The sequence below is a fragment of the Pelmatolapia mariae genome, linkage group LG14 (genome assembly GCF_036321145.2).
Source record: "Pelmatolapia mariae isolate MD_Pm_ZW linkage group LG14, Pm_UMD_F_2, whole genome shotgun sequence".
Classification (NCBI taxonomy): Eukaryota; Metazoa; Chordata; class Actinopteri; order Cichliformes; family Cichlidae; genus Pelmatolapia; species Pelmatolapia mariae.
The window spans coordinates 23243470-23265405 of NC_086239.1; positions in this window are offsets into that span (position 1 = coordinate 23243470).

Sequence of the window (21936 nt, forward strand, 5' to 3'; positions counted from 1 at the left end):
CTCTGTCAGTGCGCCCCAGGGTGGCTGTGGCTACAATGTAGCTTGCCATCACCAGTGTGTGAATTTAAATCTACTTATGCTAAATATTGGCTGTGCTCTAAACCAAATCTGGCTGAGAATACATGAAATGTGCAAACTGCAGCTACACTACAGGATCAGATTATGGCTCCATAGACAATGCTTCTTTAATCAGTTTATTGATTAAAGTTTATTTTTTCCCCCTATATTAACAGCATGAAAAAAGAGCATATAGACATGGCTGAACAGGTTGCATAATTGGCACTGAATATCAACATCCACCTTTACCCAGCTGCCCAATGACTCTCGGCCAGTAACCTTTAATTGCTTACCCAGTCTACACAGTCTCTTTTCCAGGGTCCAGGACATTTCACCAAAGTATTGCCCCCCACAGCTGTAGCAGCCACTGCAGCCCCTTAAATATCCTAATATCTCTGCCATTACAATATACAATGTGAGAAATCAAACGTAAAGCTGAAGTGAACAGTACAGCAGCGAAATGTCAAAGACCCTGGTGAAGACATGAATAAACACAAGACACTAATAATATCAATGCTAGCTTGCCAGTTAGTTTCTCTGAAACCCAGACCAAATCCAGTGTCAAAGATCTTGTAATAATACATTTGGTGAGGAAAAAGTACACATGTACTTTTTAATTTAAAATCCACTGTGGTGCTGTCATTATTAAATTTACTAAAAGAAACAATGCTAACCTTCACAGTCTTGAAAGTGTGTGAGGGATCTTCCTTTAGAAAATGAGGTCCTCTGTACTCTTCCTTTGTGTAGGGCTCTGGTCAAAGAAGTCAAAAAGAAAACAAAAACACTTTTTAAACAGTGTTTATGAAGCATGTAGACAGCTCCAAATTCACAGCTTTTTGATGCATAATTCCATCAATATATGATTATCATTGGAGATTTTGAATCAGGCTTATCAGGACATTCAAGTAGAATATGATATCCAACCTACCACCAATATACATAGATTCTGTAAAAGTTACCACACTAAATGTCCAGTTGTGAAATATGATGACAGACTTTACTTATCAGCTTTCTTTCAATGAGTTCATCAGTTGAACTGGATAACCTAAAACTTAAACAAAGGATTAGATTTCGCAGTTGAACACTTACATCATCTCCGAAGCATCTTATGAGCCTAGTTAGCCTTTCTATGCCGCTCTTGATTTTGTACAGCTCCACGAACCTCTCCATAATGGTCAAGCACAGCAAAAAGGAACCCTTTCAGGTCAACAGATGTAAGACGGGCAAATTCTGCTTCAACCTGAGCAATAGAAGAAGAGGGGTGGAGAGTACAGGCAGAATTAAAAAAAGATTCTTTGAGACCCAAATTTAAGCAAACAGTCATCTGAGGCCCATTAGAGAAAACACAAACACACAAAAGCAAACAAACAAAAAGATGCACTTTACCTGCCGTTCAGCAAACAAGGAAGTTCAGAGAACAATAAGCTCAGTCTTGAAATCTTTTAAAGTAGAATGATTGTGAAAATGACTTATGTGATGTAAAACTTTAGTAAACGTGCGATTAAAAGAACACTGAGTAAAAGGACAAGTAACAGTTTCCTTATTCCTCAGATGTTTACCTTGATGAGCAATACTGTTTTAGTCCAACTGCCTCATTAAAGTTACACAACAGGCTTTTTACATTAAAGCCAGCAAGTCCATTACATACTCCCTTTTTAGATCTGAAATACTGTGCAGATTCTGTGTATATGTAGTGGACAGCAATTTACCCCAAAGAGCGCAAAGTTTGCAAGTCCACCTCATTTAAATGACAAAGTCAAATGTGATCATCTAGACCTGTGAAAATAAATTAATGACAAACTTGCAGTTATGGATGTTATTACAACCACAAGAACCTAAACAGTCTGCTCCATTGCTTTTGTTAATGAATCATTTGTTGGTAACACGTCTGAATATTTAGTTTATGCCACCTGCATGTGATCATCAATAGTGCCATATTACTTCTTAAGAAGTACCCTGACACTACAATCTTTATATCATTTGTTCTACAGAGCTATTAAATTACAATATAATCTGAGGTGTTTCCAGTATGACAAAATGCACAAATTGTAACTTACCATTTGACTCCACTGACAAAAATAAATCCCCAGCATCAAGTTTGGCTTCACAGACCTAAAATAAGTAAAATAAAAATATATGTTATAATTATATTGTTTTCGCCATTTATTCATGTTTGCTAATTTTCTGACATATAAACAATGTTAGTTTTGTTACAATACAGAGAATGCAGTTTAATTAAAAGGTAAATTATGCAAAAAAAAAAAAAAAACTTCTGCAGTATACCATGCCAAAAATCAGTGTCTCTGATGCCAATTATTTTATCACTACAGCTCGTTTAGTATGGAAACTCACACAATCTAGTCATACTGATCACAAGAGTTCAAAAATAAGTCAAAATAGTGAACTGTTGTTAAGCATAAAGCATTTCAGGGTAACAAATAACTGCACAATATAATTAAAGCAAAAAATAAGCACACTGGAGGACTATCTGATAAAAACTAATATAATGCTGGTTTGTAGACCATATTTTGTCTCTGTCCTCAGTGCACTCTTGCAGCTTAGCATGCAGCAGTTAATAACACCTTAAGTGATTACATAGGGGTAAAGAGATGACAACAAGCATCCGAGTCCTGCCAAAAAGGTCTTTTTGAACCCAGCCAGTTATTGGAAATATTGCCAAAATGAACTTCCACCAAAATACAACAGCCTGTGAACTTGAAAGGAATTTACAAGTACAGAGACAATATGAAATAAGCTTTATTAATTAGCTGAGTTAGCTTGCTAATATCGCAACAGTGGTTGAGTGCACAACCTTAAAGCTAGCGGCACAATACTTGTGATTTGCTCAGCGCCACATTAAACCCATAAAAAAGGCCATATGTCAGTTTATTAGGTCAAGTTTGGTCATGACACACAAGCTGGACCTTGTCGGCTAAAGTTACATTAGCTAAAGCAAACATTTCGGTAAAAGAGAAAAACACACGTCATGCCATAAATTCAAAACATGTTCCAACTTTTGTAGCTCTCTTTCCTTATAGTTATAACCAATGTTACTCACCTTGAAAGCATATTCCAAAGAAGACGATTAGAAAACGTCCAAGTAAAGTGAGCATGTCGTTAACCGCCAATTCCCCATGATGCACCTCGGTAGCAGTCACGTGAGGCAGTTTTGAATCCTGCTGTGCTCAACTTACCCGCATTGTCAAGTTCACATAAGTTTCTGATTTAGCTGGACATGAGTTTTCAAGTTAGCTTTTTTTGGTGTAATTGGGACGTTTTTAACTTGTAATTCTATGTTATAACAACAACTTCAGTCATCTATCGTCAAACTGATATAGAATAATATGTTGAAATAACAAACAGCTAGAATTACATTTTACAGTGTAGTAGCAGGTGGGATTTTTCTTTTTTGAGGACGGCTCCTTTTACCTTTCAATACGGATGGTCTGTTTATGTTTTGATCGAGAGCCTTTTTTTGGGCAGCTGAAGAGGAGAAGTCTATCTTATGGCCAATCTCTGGCTGTATCTTGGTCATATTACCAGGCAAAACCCAGTATGCAGGTTCATCTGTAACAGTCCTTGTGCCACAGATCCGCACTGTTGCTTCTACTTTAAACAGAAGAGTAGTGACATGGGTGCAGGTCTCCACGACTCCGGCCATACAGGTGCAGTGGGCGGCTTCAACCTTCCTTGTGATGCTCACAATGACCCATGGCTGCAATGCTGGTTCATTCAGTCTTTGAGAGTGCAGTACCTGAAACATACAAAGTTAATTTAAAGACAAGGACTTTAATGAGCCAAGGCCGACATAAATGTGCTTTATCTACTTTCTAATCCATTTATCATAAATGTAACAAAGTGTTTAGAAAGTTAGCACATACATGTAATTTTTCATTTTTTTTATGCATCCATCTATAGAACGCTGCATGTTATATTCTAAATCTGCCTGTTCTCTTTCAGAAACCTGCCTGCAGAAAATGAACCTAAAGTATGTAATGCAAGGACGTAATCACTTTCAAGATGGAGAAAGCATAAAGTTTGACTTTAAGTGACAGTTATGGACACCTAATATGATAACTGAATCCTTCAGGACAATATCACATCAATGCACTGAACTCACTATGTTATCCCTCTAACAGAGCCTCCGCATGTTCTCACAGTAATTTCCCCCTCATGAATGAATTTATGCTTGCACTAATTTGAATGTTCGGGGGAAAATCAAATGCATTTTACTCACAGTACTCAAGCTGACTTATCTTTGTTTGAATGACGACATACTCACAAATCTTGTACCCATTCTTTGGTGAATTGGATGTGTCCCTCCAGAGATTTATAATTGCGAAACTGGTTCACCTTGTACGCGCTGACTCCACAGACAAGGCATGAAAATATATCAGGCTACGTCAATAGTGGTAGATCTTCAGGGTTTCTACTCCACTGCCGTACATTTCCAATGCACGCTATTTTCTGCAAGTACCGTCTCTTTGCATCCGGATGCAATCTGTCTCTGTACCGTCCTTTTTCTTTTAAACTGCTTTTAAGCATGTTTCTAGCAACCATCCTTCCAACACAGTGTGTTTGTTTTGATTCGTGGCCCAGATATATGGCGCCGCGCTCCCACAATACATTGCGGTGTCCAAGACCCTATCGTTGAGTCACTTCCGGTATTTCAGACAATCCTTTTCCGTCAAGAGCCACTTGTTAATTTGTTGCGGACTTGTTAAAGGGTTTTCTTAAATGTTATTTTGTTGTCATTTTTTAAATTTCTTTTCTTATGTAAAAGTGTTTTGTGAAATGTTATTTTGTTGTCAATTTTTTATTTTTTATTATTTTTTTATGTAAAAGTGTTTTCGGAAATGTTATTTTGTTGTTGATGTTGTAAATGTGATTTGCACTTCTCAGCCACCGTAGTTTTGAGCCTCATTGCAACACCCGAAGTGCAGAAGAGCCTGCGGGAGACGAGCTCGCAACAATCGCGAACCAGGGATCAACACACACAGACGTATCCGTCCTTCAAACATGAAGAGCAGCAACGGCCTTTAAACTTGGTGAAAAAAATCGTCACATACAGCCAGTGGGAGATAACCCAAGACACTCTTACAGATGAATTTGTTTTGAACTTTTCCAACAGCCAGTCTGGTGTTTTTGCAGGACTGGCTGAAAATGGTGGGGGAAAAGGGTGAAAAATTCTTAGGACTTTTTAAGTTGAGCCAGAGTTCCGTGGAAATGGTTCTCATGGGAAAAACGTCGACACGCTCTAGTTTGCACCGCCCCTCATCCGGCCCCCTTACTCCACGTCCTCCTCTGCCAGTCCTTTTAAAAGTCGCAACGCTCAGTTTGCTCCACACCACCCGACAATGCTCACCCAGGACAGCTTCGGAGCCCCTGCCACTGTTCTCATGCATTGTTCGAGCCTTCTGCTGATACTACGCCGCCACCTAGCCCCCCGGCGCATCTGGCCACACCCCCTCCGGCCACCCCACCACCAGATCTGGCCGCTATGCTTGCAGAGACTCCGTCGCCGTTATCCCTTCAAGGCTGGAACTCACCCAGCCACCCGCACCTGGTGACTCTCGGTTGGCAATCCCCAGACCAGACCCCCAGCGAGTCGTCAGGGTCCAGCGCCTCATTTAAGCTCAAGGAGCTCTGGGCTTTGGGGGATCCTGTCTTCTGAGCTCTTTTCCGAGAGCCCGATGACAACAATCCCCAGGCTGGAGAGAGCCGTGGACAGCCTTCCGTCGTGGATGACGACGAGGCTGCAAGTCTGCTCCCCACCGCTGTTTTGGAACTCACTAAACTAACAGTAAAATACATAATTAATTCGCTAATCCATAAACATCGTCAAGATGTCTGTCAAGGATGTGAGATCTCCCACCCCTCGCAGAGACAACATTCTTGTTTCCTGTTAGAAAAATATTACTTTTTCCGGTACTATGATGTACTCTGTAAAAGATTCTGGAATGGACATTTCACCAGCACCTTATTACAAATTCTGCGCCTAGAAGGCTTTGCACCACCTCCGGCTCAAGTCAGAGGCGTTGCTCAGGCATATCTCTTTGAGCTCAGAGATGCAAGCGACTAGTAATTAGTCATTTTTTATTTTATTTCTTCTCTTTCCTGTTACTTTCTCTTTTTTTTTTACTTTAGGTTAAATGTTTTGCTTTGTTTGCATCAAATAAAACATTATCTTGGAAAACTTTTACAAAATCATTGTTATGATTTTATCACGGTTCTGGGTCAGTTTGACCCAGTATTTTCAGTTCTCACGTTTTGGTTTGATTCTGTATTTTTGGGTATTTTCTTGATCTATTGTATAATGATGATGATGATGATGATGATTATTTAGTAGGTTTTAGCTCATTCTGGTTTAGTTCTTAAAGTCTGGGTCGTAAAGTCTGTGTTTCTTTGTCTACGTCTTTGTGAATTGTTTCCTGTTTTATTGTGAAAGGTTGTGCCTCATGTCAGTGTGTCTAGCTTTGCTCCCTGTGTTTCGTTAGCCCAAACCCTCCCAGCTGTGTCTCCCTCCTGTTTCTCATTCCCTGATTACCTCCCTGTGTATATAAGCCCTGTGTTTTCCTGTGCTCTCTGTCGCATCGTATCCTCAACTAGCTGTGTGTTTTGCCTCCATGTTTCCAGTCTTTTGTCTCTCAGCTCCAAGTGTTTGTTAGTAGCTTTGTGTTCTCACTTTAGGGTGTTATTTTGAGTTATGTTTGGAATTTTTGTCCCAGCAATAAAGCTGCGCTTTAAGTTTGACTTCCGTGTTAACTCCTGCATTTTGGGTCCCCCACTCCTGCCTGCCTGCCTGCCACACAGCCAACCATGACAGATTTGTTTTACGTCAATCAAATGTATTGTTTTCATTACATCAAATAAATATTTTTGGGAAACTCATTACATGAAATAGGTAAGCAGGTTGATCCTGAAATAAAACCCATTCTTAATGTCAGAGATCACACATGGCTGAGCAACTTTTATTGAAACAAGCTTATTATAACCCATCTCACCCTGGTAGTTTTGGCGGTGTGCAAAAATTGGTTAAAAGCATGCAAGATGAAACCGGTACAAAGATTAACATGCGAACAGCTCGAGACTTCCTGTCAGGGGAAGACGCTTATACATTATACAGAGCGGCCCGCCTGCGCTTTCAGAGAAATTGCGTGTTTGTGTTATGAAACGGCTGTGTGCAGGCAGGAAAAGGACCCAAAGTGCAGACTCCGGAGACAGACGTGAACTCAAAAAAAAAAAAAAAAAATAGCTTTAATGCTGAACTCAAAGTAACAAACTTCCAAAGTACAAAAATAAACTCAGGCAAGTAAACAGAACACACAACATAGTAAACAGTAGATCACAACACGGACACAGAGAAACACAGGGCTTAAATACACAGAGGGAGTAATCAGGGAATGGGTAACAGGAGGGAAACACAGCTGGGGCAAATCAGGCCTAACGAGACAAAGGAAGCAAAACCAGACGCATTTACATGAGACACGGACTTTCAAAGTAAAACAGGAAACATAACAGAGAGACGCGAACTTGACAAGGGGATACAGCTGACAGGGGAGACAGAGCAACTAGAGAACACAGAGACATAAACCATAAGACAGAACTCTAACAAAGAAACCAAAGACTAGAAATGATAAATAATATAATAAACTCAAAACCCTGGGTCAACAACCCAGGCATCCTAACAGTTTGTCCCGAGACCTCTTAATCAGTTCCAAGCGGACCTGTGCGATATGCAAGCTTTATCCGATCATAACGATGGCTATAAATATCTACTTACTGTTATTGATGTTTTCTCTAAAAAAGCTTATGCACGAGTCTTGAAAAACAAAACAGGTGTTCAAGTCGCTAAGGCTTTTGACTCTGCCTTAAAAGATAGCCAAATTCCTGAAAAGCTACAAACAGATAGTGGTAAGGAATTTTTTTAATTCCAGTTTTCAATCTGTAATGAAAAAGTATGGTATAAATCATTTTGGTACAGGCAGCGGTCTAAAAGCCTCAGTTTGTGAAAGGTTTAATAGAACTCTTAAAAGTATAATGTATAGATATTTCACAGCTGTAAATACACATAGATATCTCGATCTGTTACAAGATTTATTACACAGCTATAACACTAGTTATCATCGTTCCATAAAAATGGCCCCCAATCAAGTAAATTCAGACAACACAACACTAGTATTTCAAAACTTGTATGGGACTTGTCCTATTCCTCGCAGAAATAAGCTCATGAAATTTAAAAAGGGAGATCGCGTGAGACTGTCTAAAGTTAGAGGTGTGTTTGATAAACAGTATGAACAAACCTTCATGGATGAGACATTTACTATACACCAGTGCATACCTAGAGATCGCCCTGTTTAGAAAATCAAAGATTACGACGGGTAACGGGATCAGCATGAGTGTGAGGTCGCAGGGCTTTTACGTAACGCTACCCTCGAACGCAAGTTTGAATGTATTTAAAAATAACACCAGTAGCAGTTTCCTTGTGGATCTTGCCCACCATCTCAATCTCGATGGGGCATGGGAGGTGGCTCTCACTGAAATTTCATATCCCTAATACATGGTTTAATCTCCCGAATGATAAGGCTTATTTTGAATGGAGGAAAAAGAGTGATGCAGAGCAGAAGCCTGATGACGTGGTTAAGACAAAAATACATGCTGGTTTTTATGAGGATGCTAACACGTTGAGATCAGAGGTTGAGGCCTGCCTTAGGCGTATCGACTCAGATATTTATCTAAAATATAACCCAATTGTTAAAAACTTTGAATTCCACTGCTTGCATATATGCTTGGTGTCACACCAGGGGTCTGGCAGTGATTCGAGCGCAAATTTACACCATATCCAGCAGATATAAAGGCAGGCTGTTATCACCTGTTCTGTTATTCCGATATTGCAACGCTGCAGCTCGTGGGTGATAGCTATTCCCCCCTGCTGCGTACTGTCAAAATAGAGGGTAATTACAGAGATATTATTACACAGAACTTTAACAAACCAGACTACATACCCCTTGCTCGGAAGCATATTGAAAATATCCATATTGAAGTCAAAACCGATCAGAACGAACCTGTAAACTTTACCCACGGTAAAAGGCATCCCCCCTCTGTGCCCTTCTGGCTGCCTGTGCCTCAATTTTATCCCACATCTTAGACATTCACATTACTCACACTCTCATAACACATACATATAGGACCTTGGGGGTGGGCACGCTACACAGCATTCAGATGACCATCAGGGTGTACAACCTCACCCCTGGCGTCGTTGCCCACCTCTCAATTTTAAATACACGTATACATTGAGGGCTATCAGGAGGGGCTATGCGCTTACCTGCGGCTCACTGGCAGGTAGCTCCATGCCCTTCTGGGTTTTAAATGCACCTTAGAACACACATGCATCAACACTACATATGAGCGGGCGGAGGGAGGTTTGGAGTCTTCACACACCCCCGTTCTCTGCTGCCTGTTGGGGCGGGGGAGCTGGGAGGAGGAGTTGGCCGTCTGATTGGGGTCTGGAATGTGGGGCCTCCCTGGTCCTGCAGAGTCGGGGTGGTCTGCTTCTCTCCACCCCAGGGAAGAGGGTAACACTACCTGGGTCTGGGTGCAGTTTCCCCCTCCAGGGGCAAGGGTACCTAGACCTGGGGTATAGAGTACGCTTGGGGAGTGTGATTGTGTGTACAGTGTCTATTTATGTCTGTCTCCACGTTGGGTGAGTGCTAAGTAATTGCATATGAGAGCATGAGGGTGGGAATGGATGTTTGTATCTATATGTCAGGTCAGGTATCAGACGTCACCTCTCTAGGGACATCTCAGGCCCTCCAAGGTATGGAGGCCTATCTCCCCCCATCACTCCCCCTGCCAGTGGCAGACGCCCTCAGACATCGGTGCATTGGTGGTTCTTTGTGTCCGGGGATGGGCGTCCAGGTACGCACCGGCTCACTCCTGGTGGCTACTTGTCGGAGCCTGGAGCCTGGGGCTCGCTCGGGCCCCTTCGGGGGTGGGGTGCCCTCGGCCTCTTGGCATGGGGCTGGGTCACTCTGGCACAGCTGGCTGCCGGCGGAGCTCACAGGCACGTCACTGCAACCCCCCCTGGCTTCTGCTCCGCGGCTGCTGAGTGACCCCTCATCCGGGGCTCCCCTCAGCTCTTTCCGGGATAGTGGCACGGTTGCCCCTCCGTTGGTCTTCCTTGGTCTCTTGTGCTCTGGGGGCCTCTGGATGTCTGGAGCCTGGATCTCCTCCATACCTGCTTCATGCCCTGGAGGACGGGGCTGTGGCTCCCCACACCCTCTAGCAGATCATTACATGAAGGAACCTTTTAAATGTAGTTTAAAGGTGTAGGTGTAGGTGTAGGTGTAGTTTGTGTGCTCACACACACAAACTACACCCTTTTTGGCTCCTACCTCAAAGCACACTGTGCGCTGTCGATCTTACGTGCTGCACAATAATATTCATATTAATATTTAGTATTTACTGTTATATTCACATAGATCATTGCGATGATGTTGTTTATTATATTGCTCTTTTTTTTGCTTGTTTTCTCTTTTTTCTTTCTCTCTTTTTTTTTTTTTTTTTTTCTCACCTGTCCCGTTTGGTTCTTTTGCCATCAGAATTATTGTCTAAAGGCGAAGAAAATACATATATCGATCACCTGGATCACCTGTTGAGAAAGAAGAAAGAAAGCAAGCAGAAGAAAACGAGTAATAAACAACATCACAATGATATATGAGAATATGACAGTAAATACTAAATATTAAACATTATTGTGCAGCACGTGAGATCGACAGCGCACAGTGTGCTTTGAGGTAGGAGCCAAAAAGGGTGTAGTTTGTGTGTGTGATCACCTGTGTGTACACCTGTGAGCATGGACGCGCTTGTTTTTTTTTTTTTAAAGGTTCCTTCACGTAATGATCTGCTAGAGGGTGTGGGGGGCCACTGCCCCGTCCTCCAGGGCATGAAGCAGGTATGGAGGAGATCAAAACTCCAGACATCCAGAGGCCCCCAGAACACAAGAGACCAAGGAAGACCAACAGAGGGGCAGCCGCGCCACTATCCCGGAAAGAGCTGAGGAGAGTCCCAGATGAGGGGTCACTCAGCAGCCGCAGAGCAGAAGCCAGGGGGGGTTGCAGTGACGTGCCCGTGAGCTCCGCCGGCAGCCAGCTGCGCCTGAGTGACCGAGCCCCGGGCCGAGAGGCACCCCATCTCCGAAGTGGCCCGAGCGAGCCCCAGGCTCCAGGCCCCGATAAGCAGCCGCCAAGGAGTGAGCCGGTGGGTACCTGGGCGCCCACCCCCGGACACAAAGAACCACCAATGCACCGATGTCTGAGGGCGTCCGCCACTGGCAGGGGAAGTGGTGGGGGGAGATAGGCCTCCATACCTTGGAGGGCCTGAGATGTCCCCAGAGAGGTGGCGTCTGATACCCAACCTGACATATAGACACAGACATACAGGCACACACAAATACAAACATCCATTCCCACCCTCATGCTCTCATATACAATTACTCAACACTCACCCAACGTGGAGACAGACATAGAGAGACACTGTACACACAATCACACTCCCCAAGCGTACTCTAAGCCCCGGGTCTAGGTACCCTTGCCCCTGGAGAGGGAAACTGCGCCCAGACCCAGGTGGTGTTACCCTTTTCCCTGTATTTAAAATTGAGAGGTGGGCAACGACGCCAGGGGTGAGGTGTACACCCTGATGGTAATTTGGATCCGTGTAGCATGCCCATCCCCAAGATCCTATATGTATGTGTAATGAGAGTGTGAGTAATGTGAATGTCTAAGTTGTGGGATAAAATTGAGGCGGAGGCAGCCAACAGGTGATCCAGGTGATTGATATATGTATTTTTTGTCAGTTTGTTTTGTTGGTTTTTGTTTATTGCCATTTATCACCATTCCTCTTCCCCGCTGTTTTTCTTTCTCTCTTTCTTTCTCTCTTTTCTTTTCCCCAGTCAAGTCTGTTCCGTGTTTAGCAAGTGAAAATAAAATAAAATAAACAATAAAAGCAAAGGTGAATCAAATAGACCAATACGGCAAGGCTGGGATGGTCCATTTGTAAAGTAAATCTGTTGGGCATCTTTCTTTGCCTTTAGACAATAATTCTGATGGCAAAAGAACCAAATGGGAGAGGCGAAAAGAAAAAAAAAAAAATAAATAAGAACAAGCAAGAATTTGACGAATGATTGAGCGAGTGTACCTTGAGCAAATTGGATCTGTTTACAGCACCGCTGACTCAGTTTTCAATCGAAGACAAATGTTATTCAGAATTTTTACCAGCCCTGACTGATAGGGGATCTCTGGAATTTTACGTGCCTGGAAACCGGTTGCATTACCTGGATTTAAATGACACATTGCTGAGTTTAAGGCTGAAAATAACAATCGCCGATGGCAGTGATATTGATGCAGACGCTAATGTTGGAATTATAAATTACCCTTTAAATACCATTTTCTCACAATGTGATGTGACTCTGGGTGATAGGTTGATTTCTCAAGCCAGCTCAACTCACCCATATAGGGCCATAATCGAGACATATTTAAATTACTCCAAAGAAAGTCTGAAAACTCAACTTAGCGCAGTTCTTTTTTTCAAAGATACTGCTGGCGCCCATGACTCTCATGTTGTTAATAACGGCCCTAACAGAGGATTAGTCATGAGAGCTGTGTATAGCGAACGTTCAAGAGAGTTTCATGTTTTGGGCCCGTTGCACTCTGACATTTTTTTCTGTGAAAGATTATTGCTCAATAATGTGGATTTAAGGGTTAAGCTCACAAGAGCCAGCGACGCGTTTAGCGTGATGGCGCCTCAAAATGCCAATTACCATGTGAATATTCTAGGCGCCTTCATGTTTGTAAGAAAAGTGACGGTGTCTCCCGCTGTGCGTGTAGGTCACGCATCCGCTTCCATGCATGCCACTGCCTTATATCCGATCTCATGGGCACTGCTCCGTTTTGCGTAACTATTTTTAAATCTCTGTAGAACTGGAACCACGTAAGGTAGCGCAATAAATTTTTTTGCATATGAAACCGGAGGAGTTGTACTTACATGTTATGCCATTAGCTTGTCCTAGGTCACAGTTTCCTTCCACATAAAGCTTTGCAAAAATTGCATAAAAACCATTTGCAGCAACAAAAACATTATATTCCACAAACACGCTTTGCCGTTCCGATCAGCTGTTCGCAACACTTCCTAGGTTGGAATAGACGTCAGTGCGAAGTATCCACCATTACCAACTGGAAGTGATGTCATTTTTGCAGAAAATGTAGTTTTTTACCTTCAGGGCTATATAAGCCTATACTGGTGTTTTTAAAAGGCATATTTGGCTTTATGCTTTTCTGCATTGTTTCAGGGATGCTTAGAACTCAAATTGAAATAGTTTATTTTGATGCGCGTGCTGTTTTTTTTGTATTATATTTGTATTATAATATTTATTTTTGTGCAGCACAAACGTAGCACAAATGTTTAACATCAATTTTGTTTGATTTGGGTAATGTGGGGGGGCTGGTTGACCTTTTGACCTTTACAATTTCATTAATATCTTTAAAACAGAAGCAGCACAAATGACAATTTTAGCAGCACAAACCAGCACAAACATAGCACAAACGTTTGACACCAATTTTGTTTGATTCCATTAATATGGGGGGGTTGGTTGACCTTTGATGACCTCTAGAAATTTTTTATTAATATCTTTAAAATGATAGCGGCACAAACAAAAAATTTTGCAGCACAAACGTAGCACAAGCGTTTGACATCAATTTTGTTTGATTCCATTAATGTGGGGGGGCTGGTTGACCTCTGATGACCTCTAGATTTTTTTTATTAATATCTTTAAAATGATAGCGGCACAAACGAAAATTTTTGCAGCACAAACTAGCACAAACGTAGCACAAACGTTTGACATCAATTTTGTTTGATTTGGGTAATGTGGGGGGGCTGGTTGACCTTTTGACCTTTACATTTTCATTAATATCTTTAAAACAGAAGCAGCACAAACAACAATTTTAGCAGCACAAACCAGCACAAACGTAGCACAGTTGATTGACATCCATTTTGTTTGATTTAATTAATGTGGGGGTGGCTGATTGACCTCTGATGACCTCTAGAAATTTTTATTAATATCTTTAAAATGATAGTAGCACAAACGAAAATTTTTGCAGCACAAACCAGCACAAACGTAGCACAAACGTTTGATACCACTTTTGTTGGATTTGAAGAAGGTGGGGGGGGCAACTTCACTCACATATACAAGACCTGCAAAAATTTTTTGAAAAAGTATTTAATCCTAGAGTATGAAAATGTTGCTCTACTGCTGCCATCATCCCTCCTGTTGAGACATGACACGGCCCATGGCTCAAAACAGCACCAGTCTTATATAAATTCTTAGGCAGTATTGGTTTATCACACAGATAATAAACATCATCCTGCAAGCTTGCACCTTTCGTGAACCACAACTGTTTTCCTTGCCGTATGTAAGTGGGCCTGCATGTCTGCCAGTGCATCTCGTATAATAGGCAATGTCTGCTGGTGTTGCATTGCTAAAATGTGAACACCATGTGCTCCTAAAGCTGCCTCTTTTGCGATCTTATCTGCAAAGGCATTCCCTAATGCAACTGGATCTTTCCCTCTGGTATGTGCTGCACATTTACAAACAGCAATTCTACTGGGTAATAACACTGCCTCCAGCAGATTTTGCAGGAGTTTGGCGTGTTCTACAGGTTTCCCTGTCAAGGCTGTCATACCTCGTCTTGCCCACTGCGCTGCAAAGAAATGTAATGTACCAAATGCATATTGACTATCAGTGTATATTGTCACATTTTGTCTCTCTGCAGCTTTACACGCTTCCGTTAAAGCTACTGTCTCTGCTACTTGAGCAGATATGAAACATGCTAGTTGTCCTGCATGGATAACTTTCTCACTATATACTACAGCAAAACCTGTTTTAGCCTGTCCCTCTGCTGTTGTAAAGCTCAACCCATCAACAAACCAAACCTTTCCCTCAATGAGTGGCACATCCGTTAAGTCATCCCTTGGCTTCCACGTGCTCTCTACACTCATGAGAAGTGCCCTCTCCCTTCGTTGGCAAAAGAGTTGATGGATTCAGAATTGTGCACCGTTTTATGGTTATGTGTGGTTGTGAGAGTAACAATGACATTAGAGACAAGTGTCTTGTAGGTGACAGAAATGTCATTTTAGTCTGCAGTAGTAAACATCCACCTCTTGCAGAACTAACAGTGTCAAAGGGTGAAATAAAACTATTTCCCAGAACATTGTACAGCTTGAGCCGCTGCACATACTGATCTCACACACGGAGGTAAAGCACAAGCAACTAGAGCTAATCTTTTAGGATAGTAAGTTACTGGCTTCATTTTTGGGGAAAGTGCTGTTAGTTATTTCACAGTCACCTGGCATTTATGCTGTTCACAGAACCACAAGTCCATCACTGGACCTCCTCTGCGCTGTCACTTTTGGAGCTTGGCACGCTCCCTTCATCCCTCAGTTTCTCATGTTCCAACGCCGCGGACGATTTAAGGCAGAGCACGTCATACACCTTAGTTGTCTTCCTCAACGTCAACATCGAATCTCTCACTTCATTTAAGATTTTTCTGTTCAAAATCTCCTCATGATGAAGCCCAGTAGCACAGCTCTCTGTGGGATGTCTGCTGTGCTGAAGATGATCTCTGATCCTCCTGAAGCCTCTCTCCTGGCCTCAGCTTCCATCTTGTGGACACTCTTCCTTACTCGCTTCTTCTCATAGTACCTGCAAATTAAAAATTGACACTCCTCTTGTGCCACACGGCTCTTGCCATGTGTCAACTCCCACACAATGAGACATGTACAAGAATGTTGCACATTCTCTCTAAAACAATCTCCAGGGTTTCCTTCTTGGAGCAGCTTCACTCCAAACCTGTAACCCTGTGTCAAAACATTAGTCAGCAGTTAAATGTTAAGATTTGTTTAACTCCCAGCTCCACCCGGAGCCTGTATCCTAGAAGACAAAGTCTTTAAGTTAAAACAAACTTCACATTTGTAACCAACTGCAGCTCATAAGAGTAATAAAGTATTCAGCATCACAGAGACAAGTATCTTTGCAGGTTTATTCTAAACTCATTAAACTCCTACTTTTTTCCACAATTCGCTCCAAATCATTGAACATCTCAACTTCCTTCCACATTGTAATCAGTGACTTTCTTTAAGTTTGTCACTCACCATGAGCTCAATAGTGGTCAGATAATGAGCCCCATGTAACTATTCTGTAACCACTCCACATCTGTTTAATTGTCACTTGTCTGTCTGTGCCGAATCCTTTACAAACGCTCTTAAAGGAAAACAAACATTAGCCAAACACACGGTTCATCCTGGTGGTCAGGCGTCGGTCATCCAGATTCCAGAGGTGCTGTAAAAGGTCATAAAGTTAACACTCTGCTGTAAAAAGAAGCAACACTGGTTTCAAACACAGTATGTTTCACACTGTATTCACTTCTTCCCTGTAATTTTCACATTTTCTCCAACATTTTCTCACAACAACACAGTGTAATTTCATCACCAACATATAGCCTGTAACCACAGTTTTCTTGACACACAAAATCTCAGTAATCCTGTGGTAGAAAAACATTAAGTCGTGTCCTGCTGTAAATCACATGATCAAATCACATGATTAACCCTCTGCTGTAGAAAAGAAATGTAAATGTTAGAGCTGCGCAGGTGTATACACTCTTTCTCACAGTGATCTCTGTGAGTAACACAAGGTGATGAATAACACCCCCATGGTAAATCCAAAAACACCCAGAAAAATTACAACTAAAAAGGTTAAATTTGCAGAGTTCACATAGTCATGTGACCCAAGTTTCCTCTTGTGGTCTCCTCCTGCTCCTGCAACAGAAGACACACACAGAGATACATCCACACCTTTGTCACATCGACGTGGGGGTTAACTTCGCATAGTGGTGTTAAGTCAGTCAAGTCTTGTCAGCTTTAACCAGTCAGTCAGTTCCCCATTTTTTATTTTCACTCATTACTCATTCATTGATTCTTTCTTTGCTGATAGTGGAATCTATCGTCGCATTTCGTTTCCACCCTCAGCAAAACAACGACATTTCAAAAAGAAAAAGAATTTAGACTGGATTTCCTCGTTGAATCCTTTTAGAAAAAGGGACTCGCTTCCTAATCATCCCAAATAAGTGACTTTCTCCTGAGCCAACTTTAATTTTGGAGAAACTCACTTTGCAACCGTTCGCAACAACATGTTGTAGTTCTTCCTATTCAACGTTCAGATCTGCATAGATGACAGAGAATATTAAACAAAACTTTCAGTGCACTATGAAAGTAACAAAATAATAAGAACGAAAGGCCTTGTTAAATCATGACACGCGTTCTTCATCTCAGGGGGGTAGATCATACCAAACCTAATTAGCAGGCTCAACTTAGTAACAAAAGACAAATCAACAGCCAGTTCAATCTCAAAACATTCATCCAATCAGCCACACCACACACAACACACAGCATAACCCTGTTGTCTCATCACATAATGAGTTTCTTCTCATGTAACCAAATGTGTGCCATGTTAAAACTTCTTCACACACCAGAAACTCAACAATCAGCTCACTCAGCTCACTCATTCAAAACCCCTCATCAGCATTCTGTTTTCTCCCTGTGATGCAATCATCTTCCTCCTATAATATTCAGTCCACTAGTCTATGTATCACTTTCATCTTACTAGTGAGTTTCATTGTATGTGTATATGCATGTAGGGTTAGTGTGGTTAATGCATTTTGTGTTTGTGTGTGTTTTTGTGTACCTCTCTCATCACATTTTCATTATTCTCATCACTGCTTAAACAACACACACCTCTCTCTCTCTTTTTTTTTTATTTTAAACTCTCCTTTCTCAAAAACAGAAAGTAGCATTACAGTTGTATCAGGCTGAGAAACACCAAACACTCTTCTTGTTATCATTCATATTTCATCAACAGAAATTTTATCTCTTTTGTGTCCACTGGGCAGGTGACCTGCAGAATCATGTCTGCCCCAGCTGGATACCACTTCACTCACATACTTTCACACCTCTCTGTAACTCACACACACCATGACGTCAGACACAATCACCTGCTTTTCGCCAAAACAAAAACATGATGCTGATGTTACAAAAGTCTCACACACATATATCAGGATGCAGAAAAGCTGTTGCCCATATGAGGTGTGAGGAAGAAACTGAACTCACGGATAGCTGCATGCTCGAGATATCATAGCTCTGTTTCCCTCCCCTCTGATACGGTCAACCAGCTCCTGCTCTGAAAATGTGTAGCTTGCTCATCAGCTTAAAAGCGACTGCATACAATCAGACTCACTCAAACAGACCACGTCTGGCCCGCACACGCACACACACAAAATAGGCCTACCGCTTGCGTCTACACGCACAGCTCTCTTGGACCTGCGTCCTGCGCACAGTCCAACGCACTCCCGTGCTCGCATGAAACTGCGCAGCTACGGAGCCATTTCTTTTCTTTGGTAGCCTGTGACCTTCCCGCACGGCTGGCGCACTCCCGTACCTGCGAGAAACCTAACCCGCGCAACCAGCGCTCCCCCGGACTCGTGTTTGCACGCGCAGTGCCGGTGACGCATAAGGCCTTTTCTACTTACTGTTTGCGTTGTTTTCGTTCACGGGAAAGTCTCTGGATCCCGTCAATCACCATCCAACCCGAGGGGAGTTCAGACGCAAACTCTCCGGCGGGGTGACAAAGTTAAGCACCAGGTCTTTCATCAGGCGTCCCAGACGCCTCGCTGCTAGCAGACTTCGGTGGCGTCATCTCCCTCTCCTCAGTGGATGCGATGTGTTGGTATCCGGCTCGGAAGGACCAAATAAATGTTGGGTCTAAACTCAGACCCCGCTGATCTAGGGACTTATTCCCGTGAAGGAAAAACACAAGGCAACAGCGGTCGATTGATTTACTTGCGCAAGGGAGGCCTCGTCGGTATCTCAGGAACGCACTTCGAATCCTACCACAAAATGACCCCGACTCCGGCCTCCGCTCGCTGCCTTTTATTGAAAAAAACAGTTACAATACACAATAGTTTACACAAGCACCTCCCATCATAAACCCCCCCTTGGTTACAAAGACAAGGCACTGTGTGTGTGTGTGTGTGTGTAAGCATGTGTGTAAGCATGTGTGCGAGAATGTGTGCGAGAATGTGTGTGTGTGTTTCTCTGTGTGCGTGACTTCCTGATCACAACTGTTTCTAACAACATCCTTGGTCATAAAGGGGGTAATCTCCCCCACACCCAATATATGGTTCAATTCCTGTATTGGTTCACCATACACAACACAGTGAAACCATAAAAAGGGCAGGAAGCTTACCAAACATCAAACAAAACTTCACAAGGGATGTGCTTGTGATAAAACACTACAGCCTCCCCCCAGAACCTCGAGAGGCTGGGGAGGGGGACAAAGGAATGCCTTGATCACAGAGTTTGAAACAATGTAGAGGTGGTAAGCATAAAAATGACAACATTTAACAATTCACTTTAACACACTGATTAATGTAAATTTCCAAGCATTTATCTTTTTGGTGAATTTATCACCTTTTTTAAGTTTACTATAGAAATACTTATAGGGTGTTAAGTCACAGTATAACAAAAGGTTTTCATTGTTAAATTCAAGTTAGAACCATGAGACTAGTTTATAGTTAGATTAATTTTACTGACAATGTGGTTTGGAAAATATGAAATTGGGAGGAGGAAGTCTCAACTGAGTGAAATCATCGAAACTCTGATAGAGAAGAAAGTGGAGGTTAGCAAGGTATCCAACAGGTAAAAGTTATGATAAGATGTTTTAAAAGGTCAGATCCAGTCTTACTTTTAGTTGACTGGATCATGACTGCAATCATGCAGTATGTACTACTTTAAGGGGAGCCATATAACTGTATTTTGAGTAGCTTACTCTTCCCTTTTAGGAAATTATGCAAAAGTAATCAAATCTTTTGACAAAATTTTAGGTTTGATTAGATTTTATAAAGTTATGAATTAATCTTGCAGTCATCTCTTTTGCTTGCTATACTGACACTTTGTGTTTGTGTTTGAATGAAACACTTGCCACTTGCGGCCCCCCAGTGACGTTGTATCGGATTGAGGGGGATGGGCTCTCTGGCTGAAAAGTACATTCAAAGTGTGCAAAATTAAAGCCATACAAAGAGCTACAGAGTCGTGTTGGGTCCTGTTTTGGTCCTGGCCTCTTATGTCAAGTTTGCGCTTCTATTTTCTTTTGGAAATGAAAACAGAGATTGATATGTAAGTAAACATGAAATAAAAACACCTCTATGTGTTGCGAGTAGGGAAAAAAATAGGCAAAGGTCAGATCGGGGGCTGTGCTCACAGCAGTCACTCTGACTTCTATGAAGCTTCATAGCAGAGAGAGCTCAAAGTCACGGTTTTTAAACGTTAATCATTTAATCCTGAAATCTTTTTTTCCTTTATTTGAAGACAGTGCCCTGAATATTCATATTTTCAGTTGTTGTTTGGTGCTGCCAACATGCAGCATGGTAAAAATGAGAGTCCTAACCCCAACGCAAGGTCGATCATTTTATTCTGTCATTGCTAAATTGTAACACTTTTCAGGAGCTGAGAACCGTGGAAAACATGACTTGGTGGTGAAAATGTATCTTTGTATGCAAAGCCAAGACCAAATAGAAGACATGCATAATACCTTATGACATTCAAAAAGACCAAGTTTTATCTGCAAGGGTTTTGTCAGACTTTAATCATCATTTTATTTGTCAACTTAACGCAATACTTAATTGCTTAACATAGATGGCATGATAATGGGTTCACTTTTCCCCTCTTTTCCCCCCTTATTTTGCTATAATGATAGCAAAATAATTTAAAATTATTTTGCTATCATTATTTTTTTTATATCTTTTTTGTATTTATTCATTATATGCACAATGCATGTCGTTACTGTAGAATGTCTTCTGTTTATTTATAGTGTGCTATCATTTGGTGTCATTGTATGTGGTTATACTGTGTGGTTACTTCTGATCAGTTTGTTCAGCATGTCATTTTGAAATCTGTTGTCATCATTTAAAATGTTTCCAGTTGCATCTTAAGTTTATTCACAACTGTTTCCTATGTCTTATCCAAAATCCTGTGTATATACCGAGACTGGTTTAACGCTCAAGTGGCGACTGAAGGAATGTCCTCAGTATTTGAAGGGAGCCTACTGATCACCGGGTGAGGAGCAGGTGAGTTGATTACTGCAGGTGTACCAGCCCAGAGGGAGGGGGCAAAGAGGATTCTGCTTCTGAAAGGTAAGGTGCAGTTACCACACACACATGCGCACAAACAGACAGAGAGAGAGCCAAGGTGGAGACTGGGAAAAATTGGCAGCAGTGCCAGGAGGACTGAAGGACTTTGACATTGTATTGTAACCACCTGGTTGATGAAAAGCTGTAAAAGAAAGGACCATTTTTTAAACATCTTTGTCCTTAACTTAAAAGCTTCAGTGTTTTGAAGGAAGGCTCAGAGGGTGGAGATTGTTACCATCGTGGGCTCATCCGATCAGAATGAGAATGAACAGTCATCAACCACAGGTTTCGCTTTTTATTTGAATAATCAGTAGACCCAGGAAGACCATATATCTGCATCCCTATCAACTTGCATTGCAGTTTCTGTGCACTCCAGCCTCTTCTGTTCCATGTGAGAGGATTTTCTCTAAAGCAGGAGAAATTATCTCCAAGAAAAGAAAGACTTGGCCATCACACAGTGAAACAAATTTTCTTAAATAAAAATAAAACAGGATAACCATAAATGCATCATGTTTTTACAAGTTCAAAGCATTTTCCCTTTCCAGTTCACAATCAATTCTACTCCGAGATCAAAAATATGTATAAGAAA